The sequence below is a fragment of the Anser cygnoides genome, chromosome 4 (assembly GCF_040182565.1).
Source record: "Anser cygnoides isolate HZ-2024a breed goose chromosome 4, Taihu_goose_T2T_genome, whole genome shotgun sequence".
Classification (NCBI taxonomy): domain Eukaryota; kingdom Metazoa; phylum Chordata; class Aves; order Anseriformes; family Anatidae; genus Anser; species Anser cygnoides.
The window spans coordinates 65,553,812-65,577,245 of record NC_089876.1 but is presented as its reverse complement, the minus strand read 5'-3'; the positions used below and the strand labels follow the sequence as shown (position 1 = coordinate 65,577,245).

General features: G+C 44.6%; 2 long non-coding RNA genes across 6 annotated transcripts in view; one reads left to right on the top strand and one right to left on the bottom strand.

Annotated features, from left to right (window-relative positions):
• LOC106043978 (uncharacterized) overlaps nucleotides 1–23,434 on the top strand; it is a 135,209-nt gene that overhangs the window by 97,264 nt on the left and 14,511 nt on the right. The gene's annotated exons all lie outside the window — the stretch shown is intronic.
• Nucleotides 21,942–23,434, bottom strand: part of LOC136790742 (uncharacterized) — a 65,621-nt gene continuing 64,128 nt past the window's right edge. For 2 of the 5 annotated variants that reach the window (XR_010831239.1, XR_010831240.1), the window contains one exon: nucleotides 21,944–22,811. This is a non-coding gene — a long non-coding RNA (uncharacterized lncRNA). Of the gene's footprint in view, nucleotides 22,812–23,434 lie in introns of all 5 variants that reach the window. The other 3 variants (XR_010831243.1, XR_010831242.1, XR_010831241.1) reach the window with 3 other exon arrangements.

The following is a 23,434-nucleotide window of genomic DNA, read 5'->3' as shown; positions in this document are numbered from 1 at the left end:
CCGAAGCAGATCGAACTCCTTCATATGCTGCCAATATCTCCTTTTCAGTTGGAGTATAGCGGGCCTCAGATCCTCTGTATCCCCGACTCCAAAACCCCAGGGGTCGACCTCGAGTTTCCCCAGGTTCTTTCTGCCAGAGGCTCCAGGTGGGACCATTCTCCCCGGCTGCGGTGTAGAGCACATTCTTTACATCTGGTCCTGTTCGGACTGGCCCGAGGGCTACTGCATGAACTATTTCCTGCTTAATTTGTTCAAAGGCTTGTCCTTGCTCAGGGCCCCATTCAAAAGCATTCTTCTTACGGGTTACTTGGTAGAGCGGGTTTACAATCAGACTGTAATTTGGAATATGCATTCTCCAAAACCCCACGACACCTAGGAAAGTTTGTGTTTCTGTTTTGCTAGTTGGTGGAGACATAGCTGTTATTTTGTTGATCACATCCATTGGGATTTGACGACGTCCATCTTGCCATTTTATTCCTAAAAACTGGATCTCTCGTGCAGGTCCTTTAACTTTATTCTGTTTTATGGCAAAACCGGCCTTCAGAAGGATTTGGACTATTTTCTTCCCTTTCTCGAAAACTTCTTGTGCAGTGTCACCCCACACAATGATGTCATCGATGTACTGCAGGTGTTCAGGAGCTTCCCCCTGCTCCAGCGCAGACTGGATCAGTCCATGGCAAATGGTAGGGCTGTGTTTCCACCCCTGGGGCAGCCGATTCCAAGTATATTGGACTCCCCTCCAAGTGAAAGCAAACTGTGGCCTGCACTGTGCTGCTAGAGGGATGGAGAAAAATGCATTAGCGATATCAATTGTGGCATACCACTTGGCTGCCTTTGATTCCAGTTCATACTGGAGTTCTAGCATGTCCGGCACTGCAGCACTCAGTGGTGGCGTGACTTCGTTCAGGCCACGATAGTCCACTGTTAGTCTCCACTCACCATTAGACTTTCGCACTGGCCATATGGGACTATTAAAAGGTGAATGAGTCTTGCTGATCACTCCTTGGCTCTCCAGTTGACGAATTAGCTTATGGATGGGACTCAGGGAGTCTCGGTTGGTGCGATATTGCCGCCGGTGCACAGTTGTGGTAGCGATCGGCACTTGCTGTTCTTCAACCCTCAGCAACCCCACAACAGAAGGGTCCTCTGAGAGACCAGGCAAGGTAGACAACTGTTTAATGTCCTCTGTCTCCAAGGCAGCTATGCCAAAAGCCCAGCGGAAGCCTTTTGGGTCCTTGAAATATCCTCTTCTAAGATAGTCTATGCCAAGGATGCACGGAGCATCTGGGCCAGTCACAATACGGTGCTTTTGCCACTCATTACCGGTTAGACTCACTTCAGCCTCCAATACAGTTAACTGCTGGGATCCCCCCGTCACACCATAAATACAGATGGGCTCTGGCCCTTTATAGCTTGATGGCATTAGAGTACATTGTGCACCGGTGTCTACCAACGCCTTATACTTCTGTGCGTCTGATGTGCCAGGCCATCGAATCCACACAGTCCAATAAACTCGATTGTCCCTTTCCTCCCCCTGGCTGGAGGCAGGGCCCCTCTAGTCCTGGTCAGAATCTTCGTTTCTGTGTTTAAAGGACTGCCTGCTGGAAGTTGGAGCAGCAAACTTTTCAGAGAACCCCTTTTTCCCAATTGTTTTCTTTTGCAATTCACGTACCCATGCCTCTAGGGTCGCAGTAGATTTTCCATCCCATTTTTTCATGTCCTCTCCATGGTCACGTAGGTAAAACCACAGGGTGGCGCAGTGTGTGTGCCCACCATATTGTCTTCCTTGCATAGATGAACGTTTACCCCTAATAGCTGAGACACTGGTTTGTACAGGTGGGGAGGAAAATAATCTCTCTTCAAGTTGGTGGATCTTTTCAGAAAGTTTCTCCAAAGTATTCTCTTTTAGCTGGTGGACACTGGTTCGTTCAGGTGGAGGGGAAGATAATCTTTGTTCAAGTTGGTGGATCTTTTCAGAAAGTTTCTCCAAAGCATTCTCTTTTAGCTGGTGGACACTGGTTCGTTCAGGTGGAGGGGAAGATAAATTCTCTTTAAGTTGGTGGACCTCTTCAGAGAGTTTCTCCACAGCCGAGACACAGGCCTGTAGGGAAGAGGAGAGATTTCCTTCGTACTGCCGGAGTAATTTAGTCACTTCATTCACTGGGGGATTCTCCTCCGCTTTCCAGGTTAGTATTGCCAATGAGCTGGCATATGATGATGGTGCACTCCGTACAAACTTCCGCCACATGGGTGGTGTACACCGGACTGCATCTGGATCTGCGGATGTTTGTGCGTCGTCTAGGTCCTTATAAATTACTTCCCGTAAGGCCAGTTCCCTCAGGTACTGAATTCCCTTCTCCATGGTGGTCCATTTGCCTGGTAGACATACAAGTTCTTCCTTGAAGGGATACCTTTCCTGCACAGCTGACAGGAGACGCCTCCAGAGGCTGCGAGATCGTGCTCCATCTCCAATTGCTTTGTCAATGCATGTGTCCGTAGCAAGGGATCCCAGCCGCCTGGCTTCCTTGCCCTCTAATTCCACATAATTGGCTCCGGTGTCCCAGCACCGGAGCAGCCAGGTGACAAGCTGCTCACCTATACAGCGACCAAAATCTTTTCGCACATCTCGTAGCTCACGCTGGTATAGAGTCCGGGTAGTTACTGTTGATTTTTCGACATCCCCATCCTCATCTTCAGTCTCCTGCACCTTTGATGGCCCAGCCTCGTCTTCACTATGCCCAGACTTAACAGAAGACTGTCTGCGTTCTAAACGACCTGAGCCTCTATACCATTTTTTCACCTTGTCTACAGGGGCAACTTGCACTGCTACAGCTCGTTTCTCTGACCCAGACACAGGGTCTGCCACAGGGGTTGGAATACCCTCTGCGGGGTCAACTTGCACTGCTACAGCTCGTTTCTCTGACCCAGACACAGGAGTGGGAGCAGCTGCAGGAGCTGGAGCTGCTGCAGGGGCTGGAGTGGCTGCGGGAGCTGGAGCTGGAGCGGCTGCAGGAGCTGGAGCTGGAGCGGCTGCAGGAGCTGGAGCTGGAGCGGCTGCAGGAGCTGGAACTGGAGCGGCTGCAGGAGCTGCAGCTGGAACGGCTGCAGGAGCTGGAGCTAGGTTGCTAGTAGCATCAATTGCAGCTCGATAGGCACAAGCCAGACCCCAGCACGCTACAGTGATTTTTGTCACTTTGGAACTGCCAGAGTCATGACACCTTTTTTTCAAGCATTCTGCCAGCTTTTTAGGATTTTGCAGTTGTTCAGGGGTGAATGTCCAAAACACTGGAGGTGACCACTGCTCTAGAAACCTGCCCATATCCTCCCACACTCCCTGCCACTCGCAACTATCCCGCCTCAAGACAGATCTCCGGATGAGATTCCTAAGTAGTTGTTTAACCCTCAACAAAACCTGAAGCGCATTCAGGAGACATAACAACAAGAGCAGGCTGGTCTGAGTATCCCAAGGATATTCAACATCTCGGAGAACCACCGTAACTAGCTCGGGGGATAAGAGGGTGGTGAAGGAGAAAGGGAGAGTGAACAGGTAGGGAAACATGTCTTCCCCTGTCCCCTTCACAGATTGGCTCCCTAACGAAAACAGGCAATAGGTGTAATTGCTAATAGTTTCCGAGATATGGGTTCCAAAGTATAGAGTCGACGTCAGTGCTGAGTACAAATACCAGGTTAAAGTCGTGACCAGATATTTCATCATTTCATAAGCCATTGTTACACCGCACAGTACCATAACAATCTTAAAGCAGGGCCCGGAAAGGATAAACAGTGCAACAGGGAGCACATACAGAAAGTAACGCGCTATAAAACTCAATTTGGAAAACAGGCACAGCAGACTGGAGATTAAGGCAATCAACATCGTGACTAACAACTATTAAGCAGGTCCAATACTTATACCAATTTTAGTTTAACACACTCTGGTCAAATTTGTCGATATCTCAACCCTTCGAGCCCCACGTTGGACGCCAAAAGGGCTGTTGTGGTTTAACCCGGCTGGCAGCTAAACACCACACAGCCGTTTGCTCACCCTCCCCCCTCCCTCTCTGGGATGGGGGAGAGAAACGGGAAAGTGAAGCCGGTGAGTTGAGATAAAGGCAGTTTATTAAGACAGGAATATAATAATAACAATAATAATAATAATAGTGATAATGATAATAGTATTAATAATAATAATGTGTAAGAAAACAAGTGATGCACAATGCAATTGCTCACCACCCGCTGACCGATGCCCAGCCTATCCCCGAGCAGCCGGCCCCCCACCCCGGCCAGCCACCCCTATATATTGTTTAGCATGACACCAGATGGTATGGAATACCCCTTTGGCCAGTTTGGGTCAGCTGTCCTGGGTCTGTCCCCTCCCAGCTCCTGCTGCACCCCCAGCCTGCCTGCTGGCAGGACAGAGCGAGAAGCCGAAAAGTCCTTGGCCTGGTGTAAACACTGCTCTGCAACAATTAAAACATCAGCATGTTATCAGCGCTCTTCTCATCCTAATCCAAAACATAGCACCCTACCAGCTACTATGAGGAAAAATTAACTCTGTCCTAACTGGAACCAGGACAAATATATTCCCCATAATTCTGTCAATAGGAAAGCATCTGTGCTTGAATAAAAATCTGGGAAACTCTAAAGACCTGCTTAAAGTGCAAGCAAACAGAAAACAGGAAAACTCTCTCACGATTCTAGTATTTGGAAAACAGAGAGTGCTTCAAGCTTTAATTAAATGTAAAGGATGAATTCAGCGCTTGCAGTAAAGTCTTGCCAAATACCTTGGAGGGAACAAGGGTTGGTCTATATTCTGAAAACAGCACCCAAAGTTGGAAGTGTCAGGTTGGATCATCAAGCCAGGATATATGTACATGCAGAGATCACTCAAATGAACAAACTTTATTATGGTCAAGATGTTTATTAGATGCAGTTACTGAGCTGGAGTGCTGTTTTCTGATCCACAGTAACAGATTTATGTTCTTTTTACATGCAGAGAGCAGGCAATTGTACACTAATGATCTGAATCACCAAATATTTAAGTGCATGCTTAGCTTTAAGTGTCCACAAAATCCAGCTGAAATTGATGACCTGTACTTTCAGAGAGGATAGAGCAGTATATGTGAACAGAAGTCAGCTCAGTTGTGAGCAACCTCGTATTGTTGTGCCCCACAGCCTTATAACTGGGCTGAGAAAAACACCTAAGAAAATGTAGGTAGACTGAGAACGGGTGCATTGGGAAGGTGCTCTGGGAGTCCAGACCAAGTCTAGTTTAGAGTACTTTTCTGAAAGATTCACAGGATGCGTTCTTGCTTACAAGCACGTTTCGAAAGTGTATGTTGCCTACTGCTGCACAGGTGCTTTGTAAGTCCAGGAGGAACTTTTGCAGGGGAATCCCAGTGCACAACATGAGCAAAAGTGTCACAGGCCTGAGCTTTCCCTTTGCAAGCACTCCTGTTTGAACCTCTGCATTTATGCCTAGGAATGGAAGTGTTGGTACAAAACCATGAACGTTATGCTGCTAATGGCAGATCTGTGCTTGCACTCAGATGGTTACAGTACAGGAAGAGGCATAGGCATTCCCTCCTCCTTTGGAAAAGTAAGCTGTGCAAGTTGTGATGACTGTAACGAGCAAAAAGCCTTCTCACAGAAAGCATTCAAATATGTGTAGGTAGTTTTACACACAAGTTTTCTATTTCATAGCTTTGTTTTTTCTTTGTAGTTTATCTTCTTGGAAGATTTACAACACAAAAGCCTATTCTCCTTTGTGCTTTGGTCATAATTATTTTAATGTGCATGTTTTTCTCACCAGCCTCCAGCCTCATTGATCATTATGTTAGGGTGAACTCTTCTTCTCTCCTCTTAAACACAGCCCAGTGCCATCACCAGCATTTTTTATTTATTTAATGAATGTGTGTATCAAGCTGTTCGTTCTGTGGAGGGAAAAGTGCAAAGAGAGCATTGCTAGTAATGGCAGCGGCTCGATTTAGCAGGAAAGCACAGGAGTGATGGAACAGTGCTATATTTTCCACTAGCTGCATCTTCCAAGAGGGCTGAATGCTGTCCTCTTTCTGCATGGCTGTAAACGCACACACCAGTGCTGGCATCTCCAGCAGCCCTTAAGTGCCACTCAACTTGGTCAGCACGACATCTTTGGCACATAATTCGTGTTGACTGAAGTCTCTGACAAATGGAAATGCTGGGTTTGTTTGGATGTCTCTGCAGAGCTCTCTCATTTTCAAATGTTCTGAGAGGCAGTGGGTACCACTTTAATGAAACCAGTTGTCAAGGCCAAAAGCTGCTTGAATCGAGAGCAAAAAAACATCACACTGAAGGATATTCACCCAAAGATGTTTGAAACGTGCTGTTTCTTTAACTGAGCCTTCCCAGCAATTTTAAGTGAGGTTCAGAAATGAGTGTGATGCTAATGTTACCTGCATGGTGGGGATGCAGGCCATCTTTCTGTGCACTGACCACGGGGTGGTCCAAGAACACAGCTCGGAGACACCATTACTCTAATATTAATCATGTAATTATTTACACTAGTGAACATTTCTGTTTCTTGAACATCAAAGAGTGGGAACGCACGTCATGGTCTGAAACTTGGTTTTGAAAAATGGGCTTGTGCTGGATAAGCATGGTCCAAGAGCCGAGGATTGTTTTGCAAACTCTGCTATTTCATGGCTGGATGTGTGATAGATGGTTGACAGGCCCTACTGACAGCTTGAGGGAGAGGAGAGTGTGGTAGCTGGTGGGGATGTTAATAATACTCAGACAATTGTATATATGTAGTTTGCTGGAAGCTCACTGCTTCTAATAGCCTTTAACTATGCTTTTTGCAGGCCTAACCATCCAAATGTTCACTAGCTGCTAGAAGTTTATGTTGCTGTTAATAAAGGGATCCTCACCTAGACAAGCATTTGATCTGAGCCAAGAACATTACTGCATGGCAACTTTTAGTTTGCTCAGTAAATCACTATTTGCTTTCACATCCTACAACTGAAATTTACACAGACCATATTCACTGTGGGGCTCTTCAGTACGGAAAATTTTCTCATACACCACCAGAGCACTCTTGCTAAATTCCTCTGGTGGAGACTACACACCCCCGTACATCTATTGTTAAAAATATGGCTTCGATGTGCTAGATACTCCCTGGCATTCACCAGTCTCCAGTGTGTTGTTATTATTCGGAAGAGAGATGGTGAACCCTAATTATGTGTAATCACAACAACCCAGAAAGATATCAGTGGAGGTGCACATTTTACCCTAAAGTGCTATTTGAACTCTTCAGAAAATGTTGAATTACCCCTACAGCTATTGCCGATTAACTACTTAATGAAGCATCTGTGACTGCTGGCACGTCCCAGCCATGTCACTGTGACGCTTGAAGGACGAGGGAGATTAACTAAAAGATTGATCATGGTGATTTCTTACGTAGCAGCCAATCAAATCTAATAAGGGGCACTTTGAGTTGAAACTTGCTTTGGAAAAACATTATTTTGCTATTACATAAACACCTGTTTTTAGAACTACTCTATTTAAATTGCTTGAAAGGTACCTATTCCTGTTTCAGTAACGTTAGCACTTCACCACGTGGACAAAGAGTTATTTTATTTACAGCTGCTCTTTCTGTCTCATGTTTCCCTTTGATTCTGTACAAAATATGGGACAAAAAGATAAAGCATGTGAATTCAGCTGAAATCTAGGTAGGAATTCCATCCAGATTAAATGCCACATGTAGGATCATCTAGATTGGAAAAGACTTTCAAGATCGTCATGCTCAGGATCTCTGCTCAGGAAGAAGGGATCAGTGCATTTTCTGCTTTGAGGGTTTCTGCTCTGCCAGGTCATTATCATAGAATTAAGGATCCAACTTTGATCCTATATGGGTGAGAAGGGATGGTCACAAATATGTATTTCACAGAGTCATAGAATCATAAATGTTGGAAAGACCTCCAAGATCATCTGGTCCAGCCATCACCCTACCACCAATGTCACCACTAAACCGTGCCCCTAAGCACCACATCCAACCTTTCCCTAAACACCCCCAGGGATGGTGACTCCACCACCTCCCTGGGCAACCCGTCCCAATGCCTGACTGCTCTTTTGCATAATAATCAATAAATCAATCTTCCTCCTTTTGGCCTGTGTTCTGCTTCACTCTGCTATGTGTGATATCCTGCAGTACTAACACATCTAGGACAAAATCTCCTTCCATCAAAAACTCCTGGTCTTCTGGAGCATCTGTGTCCCTCTGGCAGCAGGGCTGGGGGGAAGTTGGATTCTGCGACCTTGACCGAAAGTATTGGGTATGCGTGGGGGTCCAGGCACTCCAGGCAGGGTTTGCTTCTGGTTGGAAGAGTGTGAGGATGCGTAGGCAGCAAGGTGGTCTCTACTGCCTCCTCTTCCTGGATGCTGCTGGAGTGACTGGTTGAGGGAAGGACAGAAATGAGGAGGCCTAGATTTGGTGTTGGGAGGGCAGCCCTGGATGTATGTGGTACCACAGCTGGACATCAGTGGTCCCTCAGGGGGAGGTTGGAAAGAGCCTGACTTAGATATTTGCAAATACATTGGAAGTTGTTTTCTGAGGACCATGATTTTGTTTCTGTAGACAGCACTGCCTTTAAGGTACATCTCGAGTTGGCTTGCTTTTCATGTCTGATCTGTGAAGTTCAAAACTGCCTTTAATTAATGCAACCATTCTGTAGCAAACCATAGTCTGTTCTGTAGAACAACAGAACTGTCTTTTTTCTTAAAAAAAAAAAAAAAAAAAAGAGCCAAAACGCATGTTCAAAGAGGACTTTCCACAGTTTGTCATGTTTCTTTTTCAAGTTGCTCACTGTGGAACTTCATGATTTCTACACAGTCATCACAGAAGGTTTTTAATTCCAACAACTGTTTCTAGCTTTGTGGGTTGGGGGGAGCAACAGACCAACACAACCTGAAATGTTACTGTTGTGTGGTTGTCCCTGATCACAGGCTAAGCCATCAACAAGGTTGCCTTACTATAAAGATCCAAATATGCCTTTCCTATCCGAGTCACAGACATCATTGCTGCATGGGGAAGAAACCATGCTGTCCAAGAGCTGGCCAAGCTGTTGGGATGGGAATGAGAGGCCTGGAAGCTGGCTCCTACCTTCGTTGGTACAGCCATAGCCAGCATTGGCAAGGAAAGGTAAGAGGAAAGATTTCTTCCTCTCTCTAGTCACCTGCCTTGTGTGCGTTGGCCAAGACCATACAGTGTCTGTCATGCTTCTGTACTCTTGTGTTTGTGCCCTTTGCCATGCAAGCTCCAAGCACAGTGACTCTGTCTCCTCTTACAAAGGTTGTTGTCTCAAGTATTACGAGGTTTTTGGTGTTTTCCGTTTTCTGGGTGTCAGGAAATGAGAATATGGAGCTCCTGGCAGATCTGGAATGTATCTGTCTTTTCAGTGCCTCTACCCACCATGAAAGGACATGATTTTGTAACAAACACAGGAGAATGAGGTATCAAGCACAGCCCACTTCCCCTGCCAACACATGAGAAGCTGTGTGTTTAATTTCCCTCAGGCTGCTGAAAATTCAGGTCTAATTCCCCCATATTGTTGAATTAACTTACCTTGGTTATTCTCTACGTAGTATCTTTATTACGTTCTCTGCTATCCCACGTGGTCACGAGAATACATTACCCTTCTGTCCTCTCATTTTATCACGGTCTGATTGTTCATCTCCTTTGCAGAGGTGAATGAGCAGCCACCTCAGGCCAGTGCGAAGTCAAGATTTACCTACCTGTAGGTTGTATAAATGCAAACGGTTCTGAATTGACTGGCTTCCTCCTCATCTGCTCTTTGTGATTTTTCATAAGTAGACACGCTTTGTCTAATAATGAAGTGCTTTTATCCACCACAGTCTGTTACCTGTGCCCTCACAGGAAGAATTTGCTTTCAGAAAGCCATTCTAGGGGATCTCGCAGTCTGTCTGCTATTACAGGTTTTATTTCTCTGCTAGTTTACCTGACTCAGGTCACACCTTTTAATTTCTAAGATACTCACATTTTCAGAGTAAAAAAAAAAAATGCTGCTCAGTAACAGGCTGAACTACAAAGGTCTGAAGTTTCAAAATTGACTAACTGCTCCTCAGCAGGTGATCAATATATAGACACAGCCATCTAAAACGAGAGGGTATCCAGGGAGAAACAGGCAACGGTCATAAAAGGAAGCGAATGGGGGCTGAACTGTAAAGCTTATTTAAATGATAGCAGGAGCTCCCACTTTAGGTCGTTCAGCACTGAAGTGTGGGGCTAGCTGTAGGCACATGCTGCAGAGAAATGCTGTCTGGATAGTGGCTGGAGAGCAGGGCACAGCGCACAGCCTGCATGCTCTGCCTGTGTGAGCAGCCCGAGCTTGCAGTTGCACCTCTGTTGCATCCCCAGGCAGTTTCTCTTCAAGAAAGGGGAGTTATACTTAAATTAGATTCCTGTTTTTCAGCTCTTGGCCTAGAGCTCCCCAGAAACTAGAGTTTGAGATGAGGAAGAAAATAGAGTATTTCCTAGCAATTTACTTCAGTCTCAGTGGCTTGGTGGAGTATTTGGTTTAGGGCAGAAGGGACCTTGGTGCCCATGAAGTAATATTGTTAGTACCTGCAAATTCATATTAAAAAACTTGTATTTGTGTCTGCAGATCCCTTTGGGACTCCAAAGCCCACTCAAAATGAGAACCGAGCTAACGTTTGTGGCCTGTGTTTGCCTTCTGCTGTCTGTACAAAGGTGTTGGCTGAGGTTTCCCCTGTGCCGCGAGCCAGTTCTCTTCAGTTCCTTCTGTTGCCTTGTGTGAGGAGGTTAAACAAAAACACAATAAAACTCTGGCCCAAACATTTTTCACTGTAGCCCAGACAGACATTTTATTCATAGTAATTTCTTTATTTGTATCATAAATCCTTCTTCTCTTTGTGCTCCTCAAGGAGATTAAAATTAAGGGCATCACCTCTGCCATCAAGGCCTAGACCCCCGAGGCCCAGCGATGGTTTTGCTGCTTCTGCGTGTTCTCCCACCCACCACTTATCTGATGGCTGATCCTTTTAGGGCACAGACAGTCTTTACCTTTCCAGTTTGTACAGTAGATCACATGCTGCAGTCTTAGCCTGTGACTACAAATACTAATGCCCTTTTCCTGTTTTCCTTTTTCAGAGACTCAGTAGCAGACGTTGCATGCAGGGAAAGGAAAGAGAAACACAGCATAGGCTCAGTAATAATAGCAGGAAGGCAACAATAATGCATAAAACTATTAATAAAATTTTCTAGTGTTTCTCAGAGCATGGCACAATCTGGTGCACTCCTTACTATGCCAGCTCCTGGGAACTGGGGACTGTGAAAATGTCAGTTGTATTATTTTTTTTTAGGTATGATTTATTTATTTTTTGTTCACTTTATTGATTGATTGATTTGTTTAATGATTTATTTATTTTAGCCATCAAAGCTGCACAGCAAATTGTTTCTTAAAGACTTGAAACCAGAAGGTAAACAAAAAACAAACTGGATCCTTTTTATTAAAATCTCATGGAGATTTTAATCAGTATTTGGAATTTAGGGGGAGAGAGAAGTTGTTTATTTTCATTCTCAGAAGCGCTGGGCTTCTCTGACTGAGGGATGGCAGGCTCACATCAACAACAGAAGACGGCGTTAATAACTTGCATCCTCTCCCTACAGTTGTGTTTATGAGAATTTAAGCAATGGGCACAGTTTCTAGCAAAACACATGCTTGTGTAACTAATAATAGGACCTTCAGATTCTTCTGGATGAATTTCAGTTCCTTTCCTTCACAGCACTCTCATGACTGAAGTAAGGACAGTGTAAGAAGTAAAGGAGAGCGAAAACTTGTTAGATGTCACAGCTGTCACTGGAACAGCATAACATCCTTGCTGTGTCGTGCTGCCTAAGCTGTGCTGGGTGGGTGAAGGACACGTAGCCCCACTGGTTCCTTCTCACCACATGCATGCACTGGTCGCAGGGCACTCATCTTACAAAAAACTGAGGATGCCTGTATGCCTGGCAGTTGGTGATGGGTGCTTTCCAGCCTCTTTATCTCCCTCCCCAGTAAAGGCAGGTGAGCAGAATTATCCTAATTGTCTTCTGGGACCCACTGACCACTCATCTGTAGCGGGTTTATTGTTTCAGATCAGAGCTGTTCCGCGGTCAGACCTGCACTGGCTCATCCTAGCTCTGAATAGGCTTTTCTTCCTTCACCTGCTTCTCCGTGGCTGGTCAGACGAGGGCTGCGTGTTTTCCTGCCCTCTGGGCTGCATTTGTGCTGCTGCTCGTGTGGTTCTGCTCACTCCACAGAGCCCCACACTCCTTGCTCCCAGGCTGGAGCAGGCTATAGCAGGAGAGGCGATTTAGGTGTCATCTAGTCAGATGATCTTTCAAGGTCCCTTCCAATCCCTAATATTCTGCGATTCTGTGAGAGGAATGGGGAGCTGTGCCCTCCCTCCTGCCCCCCTGGCCCCTCTTTGCATGCCTTCCTGCTGCAGTCGGTGCTCTTGGTTCCCCTCAGTCTGGTGCAGGTGGTCAGAGAAAGGCACCGTGCTGAGAACAGCAGCAGTACAGGAGCACCTTTGTGTCCCGTCTCCTCCTCTCCCCTCCCTGGAGACCCACATCTACGTCTGTTTGCCTCCATGCACCCGCTCTTTTCTAATCTTTCTGTCACACAGACGCTCTCTCCTGTGATGTATCTGCTGTCTGGGAAGCGGCTGTTTTTGTCTAAGCCCACAAAGCCAGCAAGCAAGGGCCCAAGTGAAAGGGTCGCTCTTTCCACAATAACTTTTGGCGGCTGCTAAGTCATTCCTGCCTCTCAGCTCCCACAGGCTCCTTTGTGGCTGAGGACGGAGGCTCCTGGGAAGCCCGTCCATGCTCCCGCTCTCATGCCCCAGCCCTACAAAGGGCCCTGCCTGCGTGCCGCGGTGCCCCGGGCAGTGGAGGTGTCTGCCGCCAGGCCCTCCGACGCCTTCCCAGCCAGGCCGCCATTCCCGGCCCCCCCCGGCGCATAGATATGAGCCGAAGGGCGAAGCGGCTTGGAAACTGTCTTTTCTTGTCCTGCGGCCTATCTGCTTGGGAAGCTGATTGACAGGTGGAGGGTGAAGGACCAGAGGCTGTGCTAATTGTCTGAGGCCCTTGCTCAAACATGGATGGAGAAAGAGGGAGTCCCCGCAGGCAAGGGAAGAATGGGAACCTTTGTGAGGCCTGACACAGTAAATGCCACCTTTGTGAAGATTTAGACTTGCTGGGGTCAGTTTTTAACAACTTGGGATGCTCCGGTCTTTTCCTCTTTCCTTTATTTCCAAAGGCTCCTCTTCCTCCTTTATTTCTGCTTCATCAGCAAGCATTGTTTCAGTGAGGCTCGAATCCCCTTTCAGTGGCTTAGCCAAACACAGACAAGTCCCACCCTGCTAAACAAGCCTCTTTTGGGAGCTGCTGGATTTTTTTTCTTCTCCCTCCTCCTTGTCTCACATGCTGCAAAGAATGCCTCTTAGTACTCTCAGAGGAACGGGAACATTTGCATATTAATTTAATTGTGTGTGTTCATGCAAAACTACTCAACTCACAGCAAACTAGCCACAGTTATTAAAATTAATTTGGAGAGGAAGGGAGCTATTGTTTTCCAAGACTGGAGTTGTCAAAGCTTATGTTTTTCTGTGTGCTAAAAGCAACCACCTAGTTGCTTGCTGCCCTCTTTGGCATTAGAGAATAGCTGGAGAATCATAACATAAGAAGTTCCTTGGAGAAACCGGAGAGCGGAGGAAGTTTTACACAGGCAAGAAATGGAGGAAAGTCTGTGTTTTTCAGTTGCTCCCAGACCAGGATTTCCCACCTGTGCTTCAGGCCTCCCTGGGACTTGCTAGGAGGAGAAAAACTGTCCGATACTGCCTTCAACAGCGTAGATAAACCCAGCTGAGCTCCACCAGCATGTTTCCATTGAGCTCCTTCCGTGCATTTGGGCATATTTCCATCTGGCTTGGGCACGTCTCTCAAAAGAAAACCGTGTAAAGCTTTTTTGCTCGGTGTTGGTGTGTTTGCAAGTGTAGGTGCTGTGTGTGCACGTGTGTATATGTGTGCATGCATCTAAGTCAGACAGCGAAACGCACGCCATCGCCAGCAGGAATACCAGGTGGTGGCGGGGGGCCGGCTGTCTCCCTCCGACTAGTGATGGATTTTGTGATCTGCAGTGAGAAAACTTCTCAGGCCTTCATGGTGTTGTTCACTGGAAAGATGGGAGGATCTTTGCATCACTTCTCTATGAATTGGATTATATTCATATTCTTGTATTTTTTCCTTCAATTTTCTAGTGTTTTTGAAGATGTAACATAGATACTTTTTTGGTCACGATCAGTTAGAAGTCAATGTGTGTTGCTATTCAGTACGTGCAAGACTAAATCCTAGCTGCTTTCCCACGTTTACACTTGTTGGCACTTTATAAGTGATATTGCAGAATTGGCTACCAGTGCACAGATGCATGACAAAGCAGTGAAGGTTTTCTGGAAATTTTGACAGTTCCATACATAATCCGTGGACATGACATGACCTGGTCTGAAAACATATTACCAGAACTATCACCAATGCAATATCTGAAGTAATTTAGCTTCAGACTATGCACAGAGGTGTAATACATAGGTGCTTTTGCCACATTGCTTCTGCAACATTTGCTCCTGTGTCTTTGATAATAAAACTGTCGGAGTGACCTTGGGGAGGTAATAACGGCTCATTGATTTGGATTTAAAGCTTCCATATTGTTTTACCCATTGTGTGATATTTGTTAAAGGGAAAAATAGAAAAATGAACCTGTTCCACGATCTCATCCAAAAGACATAAGGGGTTTTATAGAGATGCAGAATGTTTATTGGTTGCATAGCCCTTTGGAAACTCCCAGAGCCTTTGAATTTCCTTATTGTGGGGAGCTTCCTGGGAGAGAAAGACTCGTGAGCTGTGCACCCTGCAGTACTGATTTCAGTAGTAGACAGCCTGACAAGTTGCAGAGCATTGAGGCAGTTTGCATGGAACTTTGTTTGTTAGGCTGAGTACATGAAAACTGTCTTTCTGTTAAAAGATATGATTTGGGGAAATACCCAGCTAATACGGATTGTTGTCTGTCTTCCCCTTAAAAGTTAACTTCAGTTGCACAGTCTGGATGCTTAAAGATAAGCCTCTTTAAGTTGCTGGTCATTTGACACTTTGGAAAATCCACTTGCCAATCTGCAAACCTTAACATAGGGTAAGAAGTTGGGTGTGGGACTGCTGGCGTTGACAGTTACAGCGTGAGCGTGGCTTGTCCCCAGCCTGGCATGCATCGAGCCTCCGACCAGCTGGATAATCCAGGGGATAATTCTGACCAGTGCCCAGGCTTAAGGAAATGTTCTCGGCTGTTCTGAACTAGAACATCTGATTTCATACACCAACTCATTGGATGCAAAGGTATATTTTGTGTTCTCTTCAGCACTGATTTTTCTTGGGAGAATAATGTTCGGGTTGCCTAGGAGGGAAGGACCTAGGGGTTAAAATGGGCAGTGAGTAGCTGTCACCAGAAGCACCTGTGCTGTGCGAGGCCAGGGGCCAGGAGCAGCCTATTTTTTCAGCCCATTTTTTCTGAAAAAAATATTTTTCAGAATGGCAAGCTCCACTTCTGCTTTCCTATTCCTGTTGCGCGAGATTTTCTTTGACGAGAATTTTGTTTTTAATGATTATTCTTTTCTTCATGTCTAAAAGAAAGGAAGCGTGTGTTTTGATTTTTAAAAATTATTATTATTGTTTCATTTGCAAAACACAATGGCTTATAGTAAGTCTTTGGGGTATTTCAGCTGAAATTCATCGTGCAAAGGGATACATGTGACTCTAAGGATATGTAGAAAATAATTTTTCATTTATCCTGACTATATATTTGCTTTTAATCTCTTACATAAAGTTATACACAATATAATTCTGCCTCTGATTTCTAGCTTGCTGCATACCGCACTCAAGAGTCAATCTTAGTTGGGTTAATTAATTTGAATTAACTACAGGGATCCTTTCCATTGATTTCAGTGGACTGTTGATCATGCTGGCATATAATACAAATTGCTGCTTCTTAATTAACCCCTCTATTCTTATCTGATCTCTTCAAGTTACTCACCAGGTGTGGGGGAGAATAGGGACTGAAGCCTTGGTCTCATGTATCAATGAACATCATCAAGAGTGGGTTATCCAGTCAGATTTTCTGTTGCCCTCCAGATAAATTGGTGCTTGTGTTGTGATTTTTTTTTTAATATATATTTTTATGTTAGCGGATGACTGCAGGAAAAATGGGAAGGAACTTTCTCTGTAGTAGCTGGTACCTGCCACGCAGGGGAAGCCCAGGACAGACTCACAGTGCAGGGACTTGATTTGAAATTTTTTATTACCCCTGTCAGGGCAAATCTGCTACCAGCTTCCACAACGTTTCCTTTTCTTCTTCTGATGTTTAGCAAACCATAACATTTTACATTTGACCAGGCAGAATCTGGGGACCTAGAATAACAGTGAACATGGCCAAATGTTGTCCAAAAGAAAGCCTGCATGTGTCTGACTGAGTAGCGGTGGTCATCTTCCACCACCATGCAGAGGATGCTCACCCAGTACAGAAGTAGAGAATTTCAGGAGGCTCTTGGACGTTAAATTGTAGATGCAGAAGGCATTGGGTAGGCAAACTAAGATCACGGTTATTATGGTTAATGTAAGCAGTTTGTCTTCATAATGCTGCCCTTTTGTATTGGTGAATTCTTTGTTCATTCTACCACACCAAAAATATATTGCGTGGAAAAAGGAAGTAAAATACTGACCAGGCATCAGGCCCCAGCTGCTGCCACTTGCTGTCCATGGCAGGGAGGCTAGAGACTGAAATGGTTTTAGTCCTGAATTGTAACAGTTTCTGAAATATATTTTCTGCAATTACCAAGTAGTTTTGCACCCTAGGTGTGATATTTTAGAGTTACTGTGGGTTTAGATTGTTATAGACACCTCATTTGCATGGGACTCAGCACACACTGAGGCATTAGGATCCTTTAGACATTATTGAATGTCTAAATGTTGCTGTTTCCAGTGAGAATTGAACTAGACAGCACTCTTGCAATTGAATCCTTTTGATTTTTTGACACCCAAATACCCAGTTCCACTTTGAAAATGATAGCTAAGCTCCTAAGTTGCATGGGCACACCGAGAACGTTGCCATTCACGTTTCATGACTACAACAGAGAACAGCAAAAGTCCTCCTGAATATTGCAGGGTGCTTACTGCAGGTTGGTCACTTGTTTGTGTCATGGGGGATGGAGCCAAACTCGCTGATATGATGGATAGTAGGCACAATAACAAAGATGCTTGCTTGCAGAAAAAAAACATCTCGAGAAGTATATTTAGCCTGCCTTGCAATAAGGAACCACAGTAAATTACTGTAGCCATTTACCTGTGTACTTTTGCATCCATTCCTTTAAAACAAATGATACATTATTGATAAACCCATTTCAGAGAAAAAAAAAAATTGATGTCATGCACTTTTGTCAATTTTCTTTTTAATTAATGGTGTTTTTGAGAATGGTGTTTTAGAAACTGCTGCATGCTTTCAAAGCCATCTTCTGTACATTGCTTCCTCGTGATGTAAGAACCAGAGAGTGAAATTCTATCCATAAGACATAGGACTGGGTGATCACAGAAGTATCTTCCAGCCTTAATGTCACCTTGGCGGGGTTAAAGTGCGTGTCTCCTTTTAGATAGCGTTATGGAGGGATGCCATCCACTAGGTCATCCAGCATCCCTAGCAGGGATCTGACCTGTGGGTTATCAGACTGGCAGAGACCACCGTTTCTTTATGTGCCAGTTTTTGCCACGGAGGGGCCATGTATTCCTCTTCACTTGGTGCAGGGAGCGAAGAAAGGCAAAAAGGAAGGCAGAAGGATAACCGGAGAAAGAACAATGGTGTTTCTGACAGGAAAAGAAGGCCTGTTAAGGCCTGACTGGGGCTGACAGAGCTGGCTCACAGTTTACCTAAATACATAGCCTCCCAGTAACCATCAGACTGGATGGACCCAAAGCCCAGCTAGTTTCCAGCAATGGGCAGAACCAGCAGTACCAGTGGTGGGATTAAGACCTGTGCAGTAAACAGATGCTAATGGTGATCATCCATCCCCAGGTAAGACTTGCTGACCTCTATTAGGAACAACTTACGCCCTAGAGCACAAGGTTTAATAGCTGTTCCAAAGTGTTTTCTGATGGAGATGTTGGTTTTGGATAGCTTTGGTATGCAGGTAAATGTCTCATCTTATGAGGAATCATGTTAGGGACAGACTTATGTGATATACCTTCAATTCCACTGACTGGGGAGGTTGCCGTATAAGAATAGAGTGCCCAGAATAAAGTGTGAAGGCAAAGACAGGCCACCAAGATAATGTTTCTTCATGAGTTATTTATTTAATATCATAGTGAAAAGAGAAAGAGTTTCACTGTTCAAAATACTCACTGGAAAGCCAAGAAAACGCTGCTTGGTGAGCTGTTTCTTTTCTTCTTTGGAAAAGGGCTCATTTCTTGGGAGAGCAGGGATTAGGTCAGCTGGTCAGTCAATTATATTTCCCACACGAGAGGCACAAAGTGGGAAGACTGGGAGAGGAAACTGCTTTTTACTGCCGAACACTAAACAAAATGCAGAATTCTTCCAAGGTAAATGTGCACCAACAAAGTTTGAAAACATATGTTATGCATTAAAAAAACAACACCATAAAAATAACCATTGTAGATCTCTGCAACCAAGTATAACTTTTACTGCATTGGTACTAGAAAACAGCCTTATTGTGAAGTTGGATAAGAAGAAATTTCCAACATTGTTTGCAATTGTGCTGTCAGGAAGGATAACAACGTAAGCAAATTGGCAGCTCTGATCATTCACCCATGTAGAAATTGCCTGGTCTGTTCATGAACCATATTTTACTCAATCTAAAAGAAAGTAACATTTTCATCCTGATATTATTAAAAACCTAGAAGCTATTAAAAAGGCAGAAGTGCCTATAGATTGATCTAATGCTGTGATTGTAACTGAAAGGACAAAATAATATTATATGTGGAAGCCTGCACTTTTCATAAGGACATAAAATGTTAAAAGATCAAGATTATTAAAAACTTGAAGACATGACAGCCAAGGAGAGAGAGTCAAAACTGTTCTGCTCAGTATGGAGTTCAGGACATACATTTTAGCAGTGTCGTGCTGGATGATTCAAGTGCTAAACTAGTAAATGTTAATATAATATTAGGAAATTATAATGATGAATATAGCTGGATACCATCTGGTATTAACTCAGTTCCCAGGGCATTTAAAATTCTGATTGTGCAGTTCTTTGTAGGATTACTGGGTTGGAAAGCTGTGGTTGAGGAATGTTGTAATTTGTCTGGTGCTAGGATTACTGAAAAGTCAGCCAATGCTGTCTTTTGATGGAAAATATCTTGTTGGTTTTTTAATAAATAACACATTTCAGGAGGAGAGTGCGCTTTTCAGAAATTTTGGTTAATGAGGGTGCTTGCTGGAAGCCGCAGCTCTGTAGCCTTAATCTCATTCTTCCTTACAGTCTAAGTAGTAGCCGAGAAGTGGGGCTGTGCCTGCTGTGCTGCACCCCCAGACCCTGCCTTGCTCTGTGTTTTTCTCCCTTCAAGTCAGGGCTGTGTTGGGCACGGAGGACGTGGTCTCACCAAATCCATGGGCAAGAATCAGCAAGTGACAGAGGCAAACTGCATTTCCCAAGGGGCTGTTTCCAACCGGGCAGCTTTCAGTTCTAGGGCCCAATTCTTTACCACTTGCTTTTCATACCCCAGACAAACTTCTCTCACAGAAAAATAACCCCCTTTTTTTTTTTTTTCTTTCCACTCATATATGCTCTTTGATTTTAGAGAAACAGCTTCAAAGTAATGCTGAGGATAAGACAGGAGATGGTGTACAGCATCTGTCAGCAACAGAATAGGTAGAAATAGTAAGTAGTAGCTTGATGAAGATGAGTCAGCTGAGTTTGTTAAGTCAAGCAGAAGTAACAGAGCAAAAAATACTGGGAGTGCAAGAAATGTGTTAGGTTTTCCAGAGGCAGAAAGTCAGTAGAAATAGCTTTTATAAGACTATTTATAAAAAAAATAAATCTGTAGCAATATAAAATGTAAGACAATAGACGAGGCATCCAGTACCTTGAGTAGAGTACCCATCCTTGAGCCTGTTTGCAGTGGAGATTTCCATGTTCGTGCTGTGACATCAGACGTTGGTTCACCAGAAATCACCGGTATGAAGAGACAGGGGCTACGATGCAGAACAGCCCTCTATCTCCTGGTAGTGTCACTGGCCGCGGTAGTGCCAGCTGCCTTAATTAGGCAGATGTGCGTGGTTTGGAAGGCTGATAAGTGCTCTTGCGATCCTCTTCTCAGCACTGTTCCTGCCAGGGAAAACGAAGGTGCATCTCAGCTTCAGGTTGTTTTGATGAAGTTGGGCTTTTCAGAAGGGTTTGGAATGCTTTTCTTGTTATGCACCTGTTGAAATGCATCCCTGGGTGGCCTGAGATTTGGAAGGGCAGACTGAAACAAATCACACACGTTTCCTATGAAGTCTTCATTCTCCGTCATTACTCCCTGTACTCAGAGATTTTCTGCTCCTGCTCTGAAGGAACCTTTCATCACCTACCTTTGTGTATGCTTTTCAGAAATACAGAGCGGAGGGAGAGAAACCAGGGTGCATATCAGTGGTGAGCCAAATGTGAAGAAAAAAATGTTCCTCTGGAGCAACATTTGTTCGAGCAAAAGGCCCGGGTGATCAGAGTGCTCAAGTTCCCCCAAGCTGTCATTTCAAGATCCTTCTGTTCCACGTGGAACCATATAGTTCCAGCTGTCCCCTCACCTGTGTGTCTGCTGGGTTTTTACACCACCGTGGCAAGGCGGCAAAGCCTGGCAGCTGTCAGACTCCGTCCCATATGACTCCCTGCGCAAGGCTCTGCTGGCTCTGTCCCCCGGGACAAAGGCATGTTTGACAACTTCCCTGGGACTGCCACTCAACAGAAGGGCTTTTTAACATCTCTTCTGCGTTCTCTCGCCTGTTATGGGTGATATTCCGGCTTCTTGTCCCAGACAGATCCTTTTTCTTTGCCATAGAGCTTTAGAGACAAGGGGTTACTCGGCTATTTGATAAATTTCAGCTTTTTGTTTTAAATCCATTTCACTTAATGCCCAGGTTTGTTTTATTTTTCCTCAGACACTGGCTTTCAAGGGCATTTAGGCACTTGTCTGAATTGCTGGTGGTTTTTTTTCTGTACCTTTTAGCGAAGCTAAAGTGTCCGTGATTCCCTCTCCCTTCCTTCTTTCTCTCCTGATCCCTCCCCAGTTCTAATGCTTTGGCTTTCCTACAGAGGAGTGATAAATGGCCCGGAGTGGAGTTTGATGAGGTCAGGTGTTACTGTCGGCCGTAAATCCTTCCTGCTTGTTGCTTCAGCAGCACTCTCTGGCCTTGGACGTTTACGGCTCTTCCAGTGGAGGAGGGATAGGAGTGGTGTGGGCTGTCAGCGCACCAGAGTGATTTGCCGAAGGGTTTTACTTGATAGCTTCACGCACCTGGAGAAACTCCTCCAAGCCCCAGGAACAGAGAGAAATCTTCTAATCAGCTCTTTGCTCCGAGCTAGAGCTCTCCTGCTCAGGGAGCACAGGCCTGCCTATGGCTCGTGGGGCGTAAAGTTAAGCAGTGCATTAGGAAGAGATGATCTCTGAACAGAGATGCAGAGACAGATATAAGGGGAAACTTGCTGTGTTAACAGTTGTAGCTCTGTCTGTCTGCATAAGCAATGTATTTACTTTGGTCGTCATCCCAGCACAAGCGAGGTGAATGTGTGTTGCTTTTTTGGCATACTGAGCGTGATAGCCCAATATACGCTGCAAACAATGGAGTGTTTGCAGATTGTCAGCTCGTAAATCCTAGGCAGCTGGTGGCTACCTAGAAGTGCCTTCACTGTGTTGATTCTGGCAAGAGTGCCGAAAGATAACGGTGTGGGGAACTGTGGGAGTGGCAAAAGAGGGCTACCTGGACTTACTCCTAAGTCCCTGTGCCACTGCGGCATGTACCAGAGTAGACAGGGAGAACTGCATGCACAGTTAAAAATGTAGTTTGACCCGTGTCCATAGGAGATCTCACTGTCTCAGTGTCAGCCCGCCGTTCTGCATACATAAGAAGATGCAAATGGAGATGGTAAGGGAACAAGCTTCCCTAAAATGAAGCAAAATTAGTGTTGCCCTTAGCTCTGCATATAGTTGATGCCACTCACTCTCCCCAAATACCATAATCATCAAACAAGTCAAGAACTTATATATGTAGTTAGAGATCACTTGAGCAGAAAACGAAACACATCCGCTAGTGGGTGCGGCATAATTTCTTCTTCACGCAGAAGTTTGTTTAAAATTCAGCAGAACAGAAAAAAATGTTTTTACAATTTTTTAGTGAAAAAAAAAAGAATACTTACCAGATAAGGAATGCTTGTGCACATGCAGTTTTATTCTGAAATTAGTCAGCCTAATGAAACCAAATTTACAGTGCCACAATAGAGGAGCTATTCAAAATGCAACATTACTCTCCATTTCTCATGCATTTTTAGCTTTAATTTTGTAAATACCATTTAGTAAAATCAAAACTCTTCTCACTGTCTTGCTAGGTTTTGTGATATTCTTAATATTCAAGGAAGAGAGTCGTTACAGGATTGACATCAAAAATGATGTTTATTTATTTGGATCGCTGGAAGGTGTTGATGTCTTCTGTGTTCTCCATCTTGTCTCTTTAAACCTGCTGGATCATACAAAAGAACATGAATAGAAGAATTTGCCTCCAGAACTTTTCATTATTAATGATGCTCTATGACTAAATTGGAAATCTGCTACTGTACCCCAAGGGGGTGATTAATTTAGCAGACTAGGAGTTTTGATTAAAAGGGAATGAAATGTCTGACACATAGTCTATTTATCAGTTATTATGATATTAAAACACTCTAATCATTGTGGTGCCTAAATTAAGGCTTCCCAGCCTAAATGTCACTTCATAGCGCTCTTTTAGAGCTGGCTGTGTGATACAAGTTTATTATCAGTGGGCGCGTGAGAATATATGTGTATATAGTGGTCTTTGATAGGAACAAAGTGGTTTGGTTAGAGCTCTTCTCTTTGCCCTTTTCTTGTTGAAGAGGAGATAAGGGAAGATTTTAAGATGTGATCTGTACTCGTAATGCATGTACAAGATGCAACTATCGCTGATGTCCCCAGGAATTATTACACAGAGTTTTGTCAGAATTTGAGCCTACAGAATACAGAAAACATCACAGTAGCATGGGGAGCTAAGTCAAAACTCGTTCCTTCTAGAACATAGGTGAACTCTGAGATGTTACATTTGCCTAGAGATGAAATCGTAACAATTCT